The sequence below is a fragment of the Mustela putorius genome, unplaced genomic scaffold (assembly GCF_011764305.1).
Source record: "Mustela putorius furo isolate JIRA1106 unplaced genomic scaffold, ASM1176430v1.1 tig00537227_pilon_pilon_pilon, whole genome shotgun sequence".
In the NCBI taxonomy this organism is placed as follows: Eukaryota; Metazoa; Chordata; class Mammalia; order Carnivora; family Mustelidae; genus Mustela; species Mustela putorius.
Window position 1 is genome coordinate 3,187,482 of NW_025422368.1, and position 14,980 is coordinate 3,202,461.

Genomic DNA, 14,980 nt, shown 5'->3' on the forward strand with positions numbered 1-14,980 from the left:
ATGTGAAGCCTACTTTAAAAAAAAATGATAAAATTTCTCCCCTGCCCCAAAATGATTCTTATTAATAAAAAGATTTCTTTTGCAGCAGGGGGACTACATCAGGACTAGAAGAAGCCAGTGATAGAAGAACTGCAAACCCAAGACTGGAAGTTGATTTTTACATGTAGCTTTTGGGTAAAAGACATCCTTTTTTTAGTTTATTCCCACAGTCAAGACTAGTTCTAATTTTCCCGTAATGGTGGGCTGAAAATAGAGGCATTTCATTAATCTGAAGATAGGGGCAGCTATTTTTTAAATTAATTTTTAATTTTTTATTAACATATCACAGCACCGACTATAGCACATACTGGGGCAGCTATTTCAACACCATAAATAAACATTCCTAAATAGTCAAAAACTCCACATAGGTGGGACATTGGGTTTGACGGACTGAGACTCTAAACCAAGTGAAAGAACTGTGAGCACCAAAGAAGTTTTATGCAAAGCCTGTCTGTGGTATTTCGGACAGGGCGGGTATGTGATGGTGTTGTTCCACTTGTTGTCACCGGAACATGTATTGGGGCAGGGATCTTCCAGGTGGAATGCCTGACATAATCTTGTTCCAGAGCAGTCTGACTCTCCGAACCACCTGAGAGAGGTGTCTGCTTTGGCAGGAATACTAGGGGTTATTGAATAGAAGAAGGTGTTTCAGGAAAAGCAGAAGTTCTGGGAAATTCAGGTAATTATTGTTCTGACCAATCAATACCTAACAATAAACCTTGTAGAACAGAACCATTCTTTCTAGGGTGTATTCTCCAGTCATCCCAAGCAGAAACCTTTCCTGGCCTATTGGGCCCATGTTGTCCAGGAGGCCGCCGTTGGCTGCAGGCGGGAGCTAGTGCCAGGGATTTTCAGGAAGCTGCCACGGGAGATGATTTGCACAATAAAGTCACAACTAAATCACTACTCAATGCCAGTCTTTGGCCTTCTTTTTCTTCTCTGTAGTCCAGAAACATCTGTTTAAATGCCAGAACGTCTGTAGATGTGAGTGGCATGTTGTGGTCATGAAGCCACCTCATCTTTGTGGTGCTTTCCTGTTGCTATGGGAGCCGCCATGTTGAATCTGGGAACCCGCGTCAGCAGCTGTTCTTCAGTATACTTTTCTACCAAAGAGAGGTATTCGTCAAAATTGGTGCGTAGGCGTCTATACTCTTCTGTGTCTTCAAATTCCTGGTATTATTTGTCCATGAAACTTCTCAGCAGTACGTAGAACTCTCCATCCATGACAACGTCCTCCATAAATCCAACCTTAGCATCAAATTCGGCTTCAGAGACGGAAGAGATAGTGCGATACTCTCTTCTTCAGAGACTTCTGCAGCTCCCACCCGGTCCCGGCTAGTGGAGGACAGGCTTCCCTCTGAGCCCAGGAGCCCGCAAGTCCGTGCCTGCGCACTTGTGTGTGGGGGGGATGGGGTGTGTGGGGGGTGTGTGGGGGGGTGGATGCTAACAGGATTGCAGGGAAGTTGGGCCAAGTTCCAAGTGGGGAGGAGCCAACTCAAAATCTTGTCTGCAGTGGTAGATGAGATAAGGGAGTTGGGGAGGATGGTGCTAAAAGAGAAACAATCCTGCTTCATTTATTCCCCTTTAGCATTGGTCCTAAGACCACTCCAGCACATTTTCTGACCACTATTTCCATCTCAGAATCTGTTTCCTGGGAATCTGACTGGAGAAGGGCAGAAGAAACAGCCAGGTGGTTGCTTGACTGGGATTTGAATGAGGAGGGTGCCTCTCTTCAAGTAAAAGTCAGTTCCCCGAGGGAGAGTGGAGAAGATCCTAAGATCCTTGAAGCCCCTGGAAGTGAAGAACCAGGGGCAGTGGGCAGCCCATGGCTTATACCAAAGATGTCATTACAAAATTCTGCAGGGATTTCGAGGAAAGTGGGCTTGCCTGACTTGCTATCATCTTATTAGTTGTAAACCTTGCCTGGGATATTCAGAAAAGCTGAGCTGGGGCTGGGGGCAGGGGCCGATGTGCTAACTGGGTCAGTCTCCCCAGCCCACTTCCTAACTTGTCTGTCCATTCTGGACACCCCCTTCCTTCCCCTTAGCTGAGTTTCTGAGGACTCCACTGTGGTGTCCAAGGTCAATGAAGTCAAGACTCTTATTAACTGATCTCTGGCTGATGGAAATAAACTTCTAAGCATTTTCCCTGGCTCCAGGATGTTGGCGGCTAACCTCCTCCAATCTGTCCTTTACTGGTAACTGGGGAGAACAGTGGGCAAAAAGTGTGCATTAGAGCTCCTTTCTCATGCTACTGTTTAGACTAGTCTTTTGGTTGTTTCAAGCCAGGTTCTGACTTATTAAGGATGCAGTTATTCAGTCAAAGCCTATGTAGTCCACATTTGAAAACCCATAACTTTTTTTCATGTACCCTTTGCCCAGAGAAACTGGTAATTAAGATGCAGGGTCTTAGCTGTCCAACAATTATCCCTGGGACGAGGTGCTTCTAACAGTTGTTTTCAGCTTTGCATAATTATTGTTATTCAGTTAGAATTAAGTACAACTTCCTTTTTGAGAGAGAAAGAGAGAGATGAGGGTTAGAGGATGGGAAGGAATCCCAAGCAGGCTCCACACCTAGTGGGCCTTCATCTCATGACCCTGATATTATGACCTGAGCTGAAATCAAGAGTCAGATGCTCAACCACTTGAGCCACCCAGATGCCCCAAGTACACATTTTAACAGAGTTGAGTGGGTCTCTCCAATCTCCCCACCACACATGACTGATACATCTGAGTCTTCTGACTATAATCCCTGCTTCGCCCACCATATACCTACACACACAGAGACACACACACTCACACCCACATGCTTGCCTTTTTGAAATAGAGAAGCACTTGTTAAAAAACAAAACTCAGTTGAAGAAGTCCCAAAAGTTCATTTTTGCTTTTGTTTCCTTTGCTTTTGGAGACATATCTTGAAAGAACTTGCTGTGGCTGATATCCAAGAGGTTACTGCCTATGTTCTCCTCTAGGATTCTGATGGATTCCTGTCTCACGTTGAGGTTTTTATCCATTTTGAGTTTATCTTTGTGTACAGTGTAAGAGAATGGTCAAGTTTCATTCTTCTACATATAGCTGTCCAATTTTCCCAGCACCATTTATTGAAGAGACTGTCTTTTTTCCACTGTATATTTTTTTCTGTTTTGTCGAAGATTATTTGCCCATAGAGTTGAGGGTCCATATCTGGGCTCTCTACTCTGTTCCACTGGTCTATGTGTCTGTTTTTATGCCAGTACCATGCTGTCTTGGTGATCACAGATTTGTAGTAAAGCTTGAAATCAGGTAATGTGATGCCCCCAGTTTTATTTTTGTTTTTCAACATTTCCTTAGCGATTCGGGGTCTATTCTAATTCCATACAAATTTTAGGATTATTTGCTCCAGCTCTTTGAAAAATACCGGTGGAATTTTGATCGGAATGGCATTAAAAGTATAGATTGCTCTAGGCAGTAGAGACATTTTAACAATGTTTATTCTTCCGATCCAAGAGCATGGAATGGTCTTCCATCTTTTTGTGTCTTCTTCAATTTCTTTCATGAGTATTCTGTAGTTCCTTGAGTACAGATCCTTTACCTCTTTGGTTAGGTTTATTCCCAGGTATCTTATGGTTCTTGGTGCTATAGTCAATGGAATCGATTCTCTAATTTCCCTTTCTATATTTTCATTATTAGTGTATAAGAAAGCCATTGAATTCTGTACATTGACTTTGTATCCTGCCACGTTACTGAATTGCTGTATGAGGTCTAGTAGTTTGGGGGTGGAATCTTTTGGGTTTTCCATATAAAGAATCATGTCATCTGCGAAGAGAAGGAGGTTGACTTCTTCATTGTCAATTTGGATACCTTTTATTTCTCTTTGTCGTCTGATTGCTATTGCTAGGACTTCTAATACTATGTTGAACAAGAGTGGTGAGAGTGGGCATCCTTGTCGTGTTCCTGATCGCAACGGGAAGGCTGCAAGCTTTTTCCCATTGAGGATGATATTTGCTGTGGGTCTTTTATAGATAGATTTTATGAAGTTCAGGAATGTTGCTTCTATCCTTATAGTTTGAAGCATTTTAATCAGGAACGGATGCTGGCTTTTGTCAAATGCTTTTTCTGCATCAGTTGAGAGGACAATATGGTTCTTCTCTCTAGCCCTCTCTTCTCTTATTAATTTGTTCTATCACATTGATTGATTTGCAAATGTTGAACCATCCTTGTATCCCAGGAATGGATCCCACCTGGTCATGGTGGATAATTTTTTTAATGTGCTGTTGGATCCTGTTTGCTAGGATCTTGTTGAGAATCTTAACATCCATATTCATCAGTGATATTGGCCTGAAATTCTTCTTTTTGGTAGGGTCTTTGCCTGGTTTGGGGATCAGGGTAATGCTGGCTTCATAGAAAGAGAATGGGAGTTTTCCTTCTGCTTCAATTTTTTGAAACAGCTTCAGGAGAATAGGTGTTATTTCTTCTTTGAAAGTTTGGTAGAATTCCCCAGGGAATCCATCAGGTCCTGGGCTCTTGTTTTTTGGGAGGTTTTTGATCACTGCTTCAATCTCGTTACTAGATATTGGTCTATTCAGGTTGTCAATTTCTTAGTTGAGTAAATGTGAAGATCTAATTAGCTTTATTAAATGATTCAAGAATTGGGCAGTATTCCCTCTATCAAGTATAGGGGGAACTAAATGAACTAAATGAAAGGATTTTAAAGGCAGAGAGAGGGCATAAGAAAAAAAAATAGAGAGAAAGGAATTTATTAGCAAGGAACGCATTTTCTAGGCAAGGTGACCTAGGAATGGAAGAGGGGGTGGTCTGTCAGTAAATTTCCTAGTATTGACCAGGAAATTCTGCATTGACTGGCTAAAGGTTATACTCCTGGGAAGGGGCATTTAAAAATTGCAGTTAGTTTAGGTACTAAGTCTTGGTTTGCTGTCTTGTCCTAAATGATACTATTTTGGGGCCTGTAGTTTTCTTTTTAACACAATAAACAGCAATAGGCCATCCCTTCCTCCACCCCACACCCCTGCAAACACACAGACACACCCCAATGAGGACTCTGGTGAGAGACAGTTATGTTTGGTTGATATTCAAGAGAAGATTATCTGTCATTGTACATAGGATGACACAATTAGCTAAGAGTTAATGTGTACTGAGTGCTTATTATGCCCCAGGACCTGTTCTAAAATAATCCTTACAACCACACTATGAGGTAGATCATATTGTTATCTTTATCTTTTTAATGGAAACTAAGGCACAGCATGTTAAGCAACTTATGAAAGTCATATAACTAGGAGCTGGAACTCAGGCAGTTTTACTACAACATGGCTTGACTGACCCAAAGACTAGTGAGATACAAGGGAAATGAAGGTTTTCTAGTAGAGGATATTTTCTGAAACAAGACTCATCATGTCCAGATCTGGTGCTCCAAGGTCTCCTTGGCCTGTCTAGTTTTTTTGTGAATTAGAAATAGGTGTCCTCTCTGTGCAGATATAACTCCTCAGTCTTGGCAGAGGACAGCACTTTATGTAAAGTAAAAGATGCCTTCACTTGGGATGGACACAGCTCATGCCACAGCACACAGGTTGGTGACCAGAGTATGGGCTAGATTTTGGTCCCTTTTCACACTCATCATCTGTAACTCTTGTACGGGACATAATCTACACAAATGTACATGACAGCTCTGGTAGTTTATGTCTGAGCTCTGAGATCTGGGGATCAGGGGAAATATCTCTAATTCTTTGTTGATTCTTTGGTCTCTAGCCTCTGCAGCTGGACTGCCTCTACAGCTTTTCATCCAGGGTTGGCACTGTCTTTCTAGAACAAGAGAGTAATAATACCACCACTTCTTTTAACCTTCTCTTCAGTGGCCCGGGGTTTCACAGAGTCTTAGGGTTTTAGACTCACTTGAGCCTGAAAAGATGGGTATGTGCTCTCTACAGCAAGGAATGCTTTGCCCATATTCCTGACAAATTGGGTCTATCCATGGTTTACCTACCACATCCAAAAGAAATTTGCCAGATTACATGAGAATTAAGAATGGGAATATCTATGGACTCTGAAAAACAATCTGAGGGTTTTGAATTCAATGGATTTCTTATACACTAACAATGAAAATATAGAAAGGGAAATTAGAGAATTGATTCCATTTATTATAGCATCAAGAACCATAAGATACCTGGGAATAAACCTAACCAAAGAGGTAAAGGATCTATACTCAAGGAACTACAGAACACTCATGAAAGAAATTGTAGAAGACATAAAAAGATGGAAGAGCATTCCATGCTCATGGATCAGAAGAATAAACATTGTTAAAATGTCTATACTGCCTAGAGCCTTCTATACTTTCAATGCCATCTTGACCAAAATTCCACCGGTATTTTTCAAAGAGCTGGAGCAAATAATCCTAAAATTTGTATGGAACCAGAAGAGACCTCACGTTGCTAAGGAAATGTTGAAAAAACAAACAAGCAAACAAACCAAAACTGGGGGCATCATGTTGTCTGATTTCAAGCTTTACTACAAAGTTGTGATCACCAAGATAGCATGGTACTGGGCACAAAAATGACACATAGACCAGTGGAACAGAGTAGAGAGCCCAGATATGGACCCTCAACTCTATGGGCAAATAATCTTTGACAAAACAGGAAAAAAAATACAGTGGAAAAAAGACAGTCTCTTCAATAAATGGTGCTGGGAAAATTGGACAGCTATGTGTAGAAGAATGAAACTCGACCATTCTCTTACACCATACACAAAAATAAACTCGAAATGGATAAAATACCTCAATTTGAGACAGGTATCTATCAAAATCCTAGAGGAGAACATAGGCAGTAGCCTCTTTGACATCAGCCACAGCAAGTTCTTTCAAGATATGTCTCCAAAGGCAAAGGAAACAAAAGTGAACCTTAGGACTTCATTAAGATCAAAAGCTTCTGCACAGCAAAGGAGACAGTCAATAAAACAAAGAGGCAACCCACGGAATGGGAGAAGATAATTGCAAATGACACTACAGACCAAAGGCTGATATCCAAGATCTATAAGGAACTCCTCAAACACAGCACACACAAAGCAGATAATCATGTCAAAAAATGGGCAGAAGACATGAACAGACACTTCTCCAAAGAAGACATACGAATGGCTGACAGACACATGAAAAAGTATTCCTCATCATTAGCAATCAGGGAGATTCAAATCAAAACCACATTGAGATACCACCTTACACTAGTTAGAATGGCCAGAATTAACAAGACAGTAAACAACAAGTGTTGGAGAAGATGTGGAGAAAGGGGAACACTCTTACACTGTTGGTTGGAATGCAAGTTGGAAAACAGTGTGTAGGTTCCTTAAGAAATTAAAAATAGAGCTACCCTATGACCCTGCAATTGCACTACTGGGTATTTACCCCAAAGATACAGATGTAGTAAAAAGAAAGGCCATCTGTATCCCAGTGTTCATAGCAGCAATGGCCACAGTCGCCAAACTGTGGAAAGAACCAAGATGCCCTTCAATGGACAAATGGATAAAGAAGATATGGTCCATACATACAATAGAGTATTATGCCTCCATCAGAAAGGATGAATACCCAACTTTTGTATCAACATGGATGGGACTGGAAGAGATTATGCTGAGTGAAATAAGTCAAGTAGAGAGCTTCAATTATCATATGGTTTCCTTACTTGTGGAGCACAAGGAATAACACGGAGGGCATTAGGAAATGGGGAGGAGAAGGGATTTGGGGGAAATCAGAGGGGAAGACAAGCCATGAGAGACTATGGACTCTGAAAAACTAACTGAGGGTTTTGGAGGGGAGGGGAATGGGGGGTTGGGTGAGCCTGGTGGTGGATATTATGGAGGGCATGTATTGCATGAAGCACTGGGTATGGTGCATAAACAATGAATTTTGGAACGCTGAAAAAAATAAAAAAAAGTATTTGTTGAATGAATAATACTTAGATTGGGAAGAACAGGAAAAGAGGCCAGGAGAGGGCTAACAGACAGGGAGGAAATGAAGGGATGGAGACAATGGGAGTATTTATAAGAATAAAGATCAGGTGTGGTGGGAGGTGGGTGAAAATAAGCTGAAGGATGAAAGATTGTGGCCAGAGAGTGGGGATTTGATATTTAAGCTTCCAAGAGGGAACCGTTCTTTGTGATGATCAAGGGCATGGCCCTGAGTGTGTGGCTGAGGTAGAGGAGGAAGATGAGTGTAACTGAGAAGATCAAGGAATCCCCAGGCCAGGATGTGGGGTGGGTCATGCTCTCAGAGGTGGACCTCTCCAAGGATGATGGTGAGGGAAAGTGTGGGAGCATCATGGGATCCTAGAGCCCCCAGGGTGGAAGAAAACTCAGAGGTGGTTTGGCCCAACTTCCCACCAAACAATAGCAAGAAATTGGCTTGGAGGGAGTGGTAAGGCCTTAATAATAAATTGAGGCACAAAGGAGGAAGGAAGGAACAAGGGGCAGAGGTGGAAGGGTGTTACAGGTAAAGAGGTCATTCTTCTAGAATAGGAAGCCTAGTCATTTTCTGAGTAGGAGAGTGACATGTTAAAAGTGGTATTTGCATAAGATCATGTTGGCAGCGATGTAGGAGTGGATGGGAGAGCAAGGAGAGACTAGAGGCTCTGGGTGGGTCTTTGGAGGAGAAGTGAACCACATCCAATTCCATGACCCACCACAGTTTGCCAGGTTGCCATGACCAGCATAATTTCTTCCCACGCAATAGGTCAGGCTGGCACATGCCCCTGCATCTCTGTATATAACATGCTCCCCTCTGTTGCTTTCAGTAGCTTCTGATGATCTTGCTTCAAATAAAGCTATAATGTTTTCTGCACAGACTGGTTCTTGCAAGTCTCTTCATCCTAACATGGGATACTGTCTGTCTACTTCAAATTGGCTTCCTCGGGGAAGTCTTCCATGGCTAACATACCACCACAGTTCCCAATTCCATCCCCTCTTGTAACTGCAGTATACATGTGGCTCCATCTGTGCATGTCTTGTGTTCTGAGTAAGAGTGTCAGACTGCCTCTTAGATATATAGAGGACATCTTTTCCTTCCTCTGAACTCCTTATTCAGTTCCTCTGAACTCCTTATTCTATGATATAATAGATGCTCAATAAATGCGGGATAGACCTACTTTTGTTTAAACTTTAGCTCTCATGCTGTCTTATAAGCCTTGCAGTGAATATGCTTCCCACACATCTTCAAGAACTGACTTGCCATCCCATGAGCTATTCCCATGGTGCTGTCTGTAGAGGCAAGGCATGGTGTTAGGTTCATGCAGATGCCAAGGTGTGAACAAATGTGTGTTCCAAGCCCAGTGTAAGCTCCTGCCAGAGGCAGGAAGAACTCTATAAACTGTAGTACACTTGGGCTTGTCTGCCTCCCTCCATCCGCTCCCTCTCTTTCTTTATCCCCTCCCTTCCTTCCCTCCCTCTTTCCCTTTCTTTCTTCCTTCCTTCTACCACATGTAACTAGAAGCTACTCAAGTCCCTCACACAGGGTCAGATGGCAGTGGACTTCTGTCTGACACCCAATCATTAATTCCTTTCCTTCTAGAGGAGATGCTACAGCAGCCAGGAGTGCTCCAGCACTTCTAACTGCTCTGTAGGGAAGGCCTTCCCCATCCCCTCACTGTATTGTGTCCTTTTCCTTAGCCCGTGTTCACCAGAAACCACCAGATTCTGATCTCTTCTTGTAGCTAGGATGGCTATTGCTATTACCACAAGTGTGGAGTTCTTAATGGAATCATCCGTCTTTTGTTTATTTTGAGGACAATGGAGCCTCTCTCCCTAGCCCCCCAAGGGGGTCAGACTTTCACCACAAGCATCCAAGGTGGGATGTGCGGGCGTTTATGAGGGGTAATAGAATGTAGGAGTTTAAGGGAGGTTCAAGGCCTTCTGATCAGTTGGGTCCTTTCACCCACCTGTGGGCTACCTGGTTGCATTTCCTGTACACTTAAAATGAGCCTGATACACAGGTGGCATTTTTAGCAGAGAGGGAAGCCATCCACACAAATAGCAGCTAATTTAACAATTTGTGTCTTAAAACCCTATCCTGAGTTCACAGTTACAGGGCTTTGTCCTGAGCTTGGGGTGAGAGATGGATTGGATGGGTGAGTGTCTTAAGGGACAAGGCTTTCTTGTCTAGTGTGATGATAGAGGTAGGACACACATAGGGACCCACATAGAGGGGCAGTACCAGAAGTAGGAAAAAGTGGGAAGCCATTCATTCTACAAAACCTGTGAGCCCACGAAGGACTAGGCACTGTGCTGGGCGATGGGGGTACTGTTGGACCAGACAGATAAGACCCAGCACTCATGGTGCCTATTGTCAAAGGGACAGGGCTACAACCTTCATGCAGGGAAGAGAAAGGAAGGGAATGCAGACATCAGGAACCACAAGAGCCTGAAAGGGGGAGGCTTCCTGGAAGGGGGATGGAGGAGGCATATTTGAAAGAGGAAGAGACCTGGTGTGGGAGTGAAATAGGGAATGTGGGTCCATCTGGGCAGCAAGTTGAACAGGAGCAATAACACCATGCAGCGAGCCAGGGGAGACAGAAAGGGACATTAGAATTCTCTTGGTCACCCCAATGGTGAACAGTGCTAAGGCTCAGATGAATGTCTCTAGTATCTAGTCCACTCACTTAGGCCTCTGGGTCAGTCTGGAACATTCTCGCTTGACACCTGCTCCTCTGTGACTGGGACACCAGAGGAGCTGCTTGTGTCACAGAGACAGGGACAAACTAACGGAGGCTTTCTGGTGAGTTCCATGGATACACACTGTGAGATATGGAGGTGCTACAGGTAGGAGGGAGATAACTCTCCACTCTGTCTCTCCTAAACACAGGAATCTGTGTGTGTGCCTCATTCATTCTGGGAGGCAGACAGCTTAGCGACACGAGAGGACGCCCAGGGTTTTGGGGGAATGAAAAAGCCACAGAGTCACCTAATTGAACCTGCTGCCTCCTGAGAAGCTGGTACCTGGGGCCCTGGGACTGGGCCATGCCTGGCAGGAACCAACCTCATTCATCAAGGGAGGGCCCTGGTTTGGTAGTACACAAATTCAGCGCAAGGCTAATTACAGGAAAGACTTGAAATGAAGACTCTGGGATTACAGTGAAGGAAATTGGTGTGGGGATTAGTTGTAGCCAGTGAATGAAATCCTGGAAATGAACCAGTTCACTGGAGCCTATAAAAGGGGCCACCTGTTTCCCTGCATCAGAAGGTGCCTTTTCCTCAGAGGCTTCTGACCCAGGACATCTTCCTGTGCCCAGAGAAAATGATGAGCCAGCAGTCCAGCAGGCTGTCCCAGGCCACCAAGGGCTCTAGGGGCTGCTCTGCTGTTGTGGTGTTTGGCCAGAGCTGTATCAGCCCCACTAAGTCGCAGTCAGCTTCATGCTCTGGAGGAGGCAGGAACTCTACAGCCTGTGTCATGGTACTGGGTACCTTTGGCAGCCGGAGCCTGTACCATCTTGCGGGGAGCAAGAAGGTCTTGCTCAGTGTGGCCAGAGGTGCTGTCCAGACTGGGAGCTCAGCAGGGGTTGCACAGGTGCCTTTGGAGGGAGTCTATGTGGGGCTGGAGGAAGGGGCATGAGAGGTAGCTCTGGAAGAGGCTCCTTTAGCAATGGAGGAAGACCTGGTGGTTTGGGAAGCATTCCTGGAGGAGCTTTGGGCCTTGGGGGCTCAGGGAGCTTTCCCCTCAATATCCAGGAAGTGACCATCAACCAGAGCCTCCTTCAGCCCCAGAACATGGGGATTGACCTCAGATCAGGGAGATGAAGACCCAAGAGAAGCAGCAGATCAAGACTCTCAATGACAAGTTTGTCTCTTTCATCGACAAGTTGAGGGCTCATGGTAGGGAGGGGGGCCTGGAAACATGAGGCATAGGTTGGGGCCGTGGGTCTGCCCATGAACCAGAGGCTGTGTAGGCCATGACCTCTGCTTCCTGGTTGACCACAGGTACGGTTCCTGGAGTAGGAGAACGAGGTGCTGGAGACCAAGTGGTGCCTCCTGCAGGAGCAATTGACCATCTCCAGGGCCAGTGCCAATGACCTGCAGCCTTTCTTTGAGTCTCATACCAGCTGCTTCCAGGCCTACCTGGATAGGCTGCTGAGTGAGTGGGGTCAGCTGGATGGGGAACTGAGCACAATGCAAACACTTGTGGAGGAGTAGAAGAGGAAGTGAGTGATGGAGGTGCTGGTGGGTAGGAACTCTGGCTAAGGCAAGGAGGACAATTCGAGAATCAAGTTTCAAATGATTTTATGGTCATTGGTTAGACACAGTGGCAGAGGACAAAATAGGGTCTCCACAAATGCTTGAATAACTGAATTATACTGTCTAGCACTCACCCCTTTGGGCTCAGGAATACCAACTTTGTTAGAGCTGAATACTTAAAGCTTCCTAACAGGCATGTAGTACACCCCAAAGGCCAATGCCAGCCAATCCTGATATGGTGGAGAATATAGATAGATAGTAGGTTGTCCTAGCAGCCTGCTCCTCCTATTCTCCAAACTGGTTTCTACTTCCCTCCACACCAGTCACTCTTCTTTGCCTCTCCATCTCTGGCACAGATAAGAGCTGTGCCACTTTTGGTTTAGGTCAGACACTGTGCTTGACATTCTTTGTGGCTTAATTCACTCTTCTCAACAAACTGAAAAAGAAGTATATTATTCCAGTTTTGCCGGTGAGGGAGCCAAGACCAAGGTGATGGCAGAGTCAAGTATCTAGAGATACTTTATATCTCTGTTTCTCCGCATCCCCAACCTAGAACCTCAGGGGATCCCTTCTCATGCCTAACTTCAGTCCCTGATGCTGCAGCTTGTAATATTGTACTCTGGCATCACAGGGGATAACTCTGAACAGAGATGCTGAGAGGAGTCCCCATGAGTTTTCCATGATATTTACTTTATTTTCCTAAACAGGATGTTGGGGAGTGTCAAGAGTCCAGTGTGCATCCGTGAGTATCTGATGCATTCCATTTCTAGTGTTTGACATGATTTCTCAAGAGCTTCAGCTCTTCAGAAAAATTGCTTTTTCTATAGCCTCACTGCCAGAGTAAAAGAAAGGGAGGGGCAAAGGGAGATCCATATTTGGGTAGGACTTATCAAATGTCCTGTGCAGTGTATGTCCTGGATTTGCCTTCAGATAAAGAACTCCCACCTATGGATGGATGGATATATATATTTAGATTTTCCTCTTTTTGGATTTTCTCTGCCACTCATTCCTTAGATAGGAATGCATGCAATGGACATTTAGACAGACAGGTGGCATTGAACAACCCATTCTCTTTGCAGTGTGGTCAACCACACAGCTGGCAACAAGAGCATTAGTGCTGGGGGCAGCAGTTGCAGCAGCAGCAATGACATCTGGGGCAACAGAAGTGACCAGGGCATCCAAGGGGACTGTGCATTCACCAGTATGAGGAAGGGCATCCAGTCCAGAAGCACAAGCGCCTCCATGGATCAGAGTTCCAGACTGGGCAGCTCCTCCTCCTCCTCAGCTAGGATTATGCAGAACACTGCCAGCAGTGACCAGCGTTCCTGCATCAAATACTGAGACTGGGCCCTGATGCATGACTGTAGACATTTCCCCTACCTTTAGCCACACCTCTCGACAATCGCTCCTCTCTCCCCAGGGCTGGTGATACTATACTCTCATATGTTTGGAGGCTCAAAGCCAAGAAGGGGCCCAGTAGACATCTTCAGTTTAGGAGTTTGTCCCTGAGCCCATCACCCATCCCATTACCACCTATTGTCCACTTGTATATAAACTCTGCTTTGCCTCCTCTCTGCTCTCTGTTAATTTTTCTTCATTAAACTTCAAAAGATGATGATGGATTTGACTCTATGGGTTTCTCAAAATAATAGGGACCCATGATATTTGCTGAATCAGAGGGCAATACACTGAAAATGTGGCCTGCAGGAAGTTATGTTAGCACTGTGCATGGAGTGAGTGAGAGTTGAGAAGAGGATGAGGGTGCTGAGGGAGTCTTTGGGGGTAAGCCAACTGGGTCAGACTTCACAATTAGCCCAGCTGCCATGCAGTTCACTTCACTTTTTCTGGATCTATCTCAGGGCAGGCCACACCCTGGAGCTGGAACACTTCTCATACTCACAACAGTAATCCTTGCCAAGAATTCCAAATGGCTCAGTGGCAGCCAACTGACTAACTGCAGTGCCAAGTCTGGGTCACCTCAGTGGGCGGCTTTTCTTTATCACCTCCCTTGGGGTCTTTGGTGGGAGAACATGGCCAAAAGCTGTCCCTGTGTCCTCATTCCTTATGATTCAATGGTAGCTGCCCCCTTTCCCGGTAAGACTCTGCAGCATTCTGACTCCCTCTTCCTCCCCCCACCTGAGATCTCAAAGCTCTGGAAAATCAATAAATGAAACCAAGTTTTACTTAGTAAGTTCCACCTGTTCAGACATTGTTCTGAGAATTTCACACATAAATAGTTTAATCCTCACAATGATCCTATGAGGTAGGCATGATTATCCTCACTTTATAGATAAGAAAAATGAGCACAGAGACATAAAGATGATTCCATGCCAGAGGTTGCAGTTAGCAAGTGGTACAGCCAGGGTTTGAACCTGAGTGGTTGGAGCCTAGAGTCCTAGAGTCCATGTTTGTAACTTGCATTTATACTAATGTCATATGTGTGATTTTGTTTTTTCTTCGTGTGTGTGTGTGTGTGTGTGTGTGTGTGAGAGAGAGAGAGAGAGAGAGAGAGATAGATAGATAGATAGATTTTTGGGGTAGAATATCTTTGGTCTTCAAAGGCAGAGGCTTAGTTTATTCAGATTCCTGCTCTGTCCTTGGTTCTGAAATCTGGTCCAGATACCTAGGGACTCTTCTATTTCAGGAGGCTGACACTTGCCTCAGTCCCTCCAAACTTGACTTCTCAGTCCCACCTTTAGTTCTGACTATTTGCATGTGCTCACAGATTACCTGCTTAAGATCAGGTA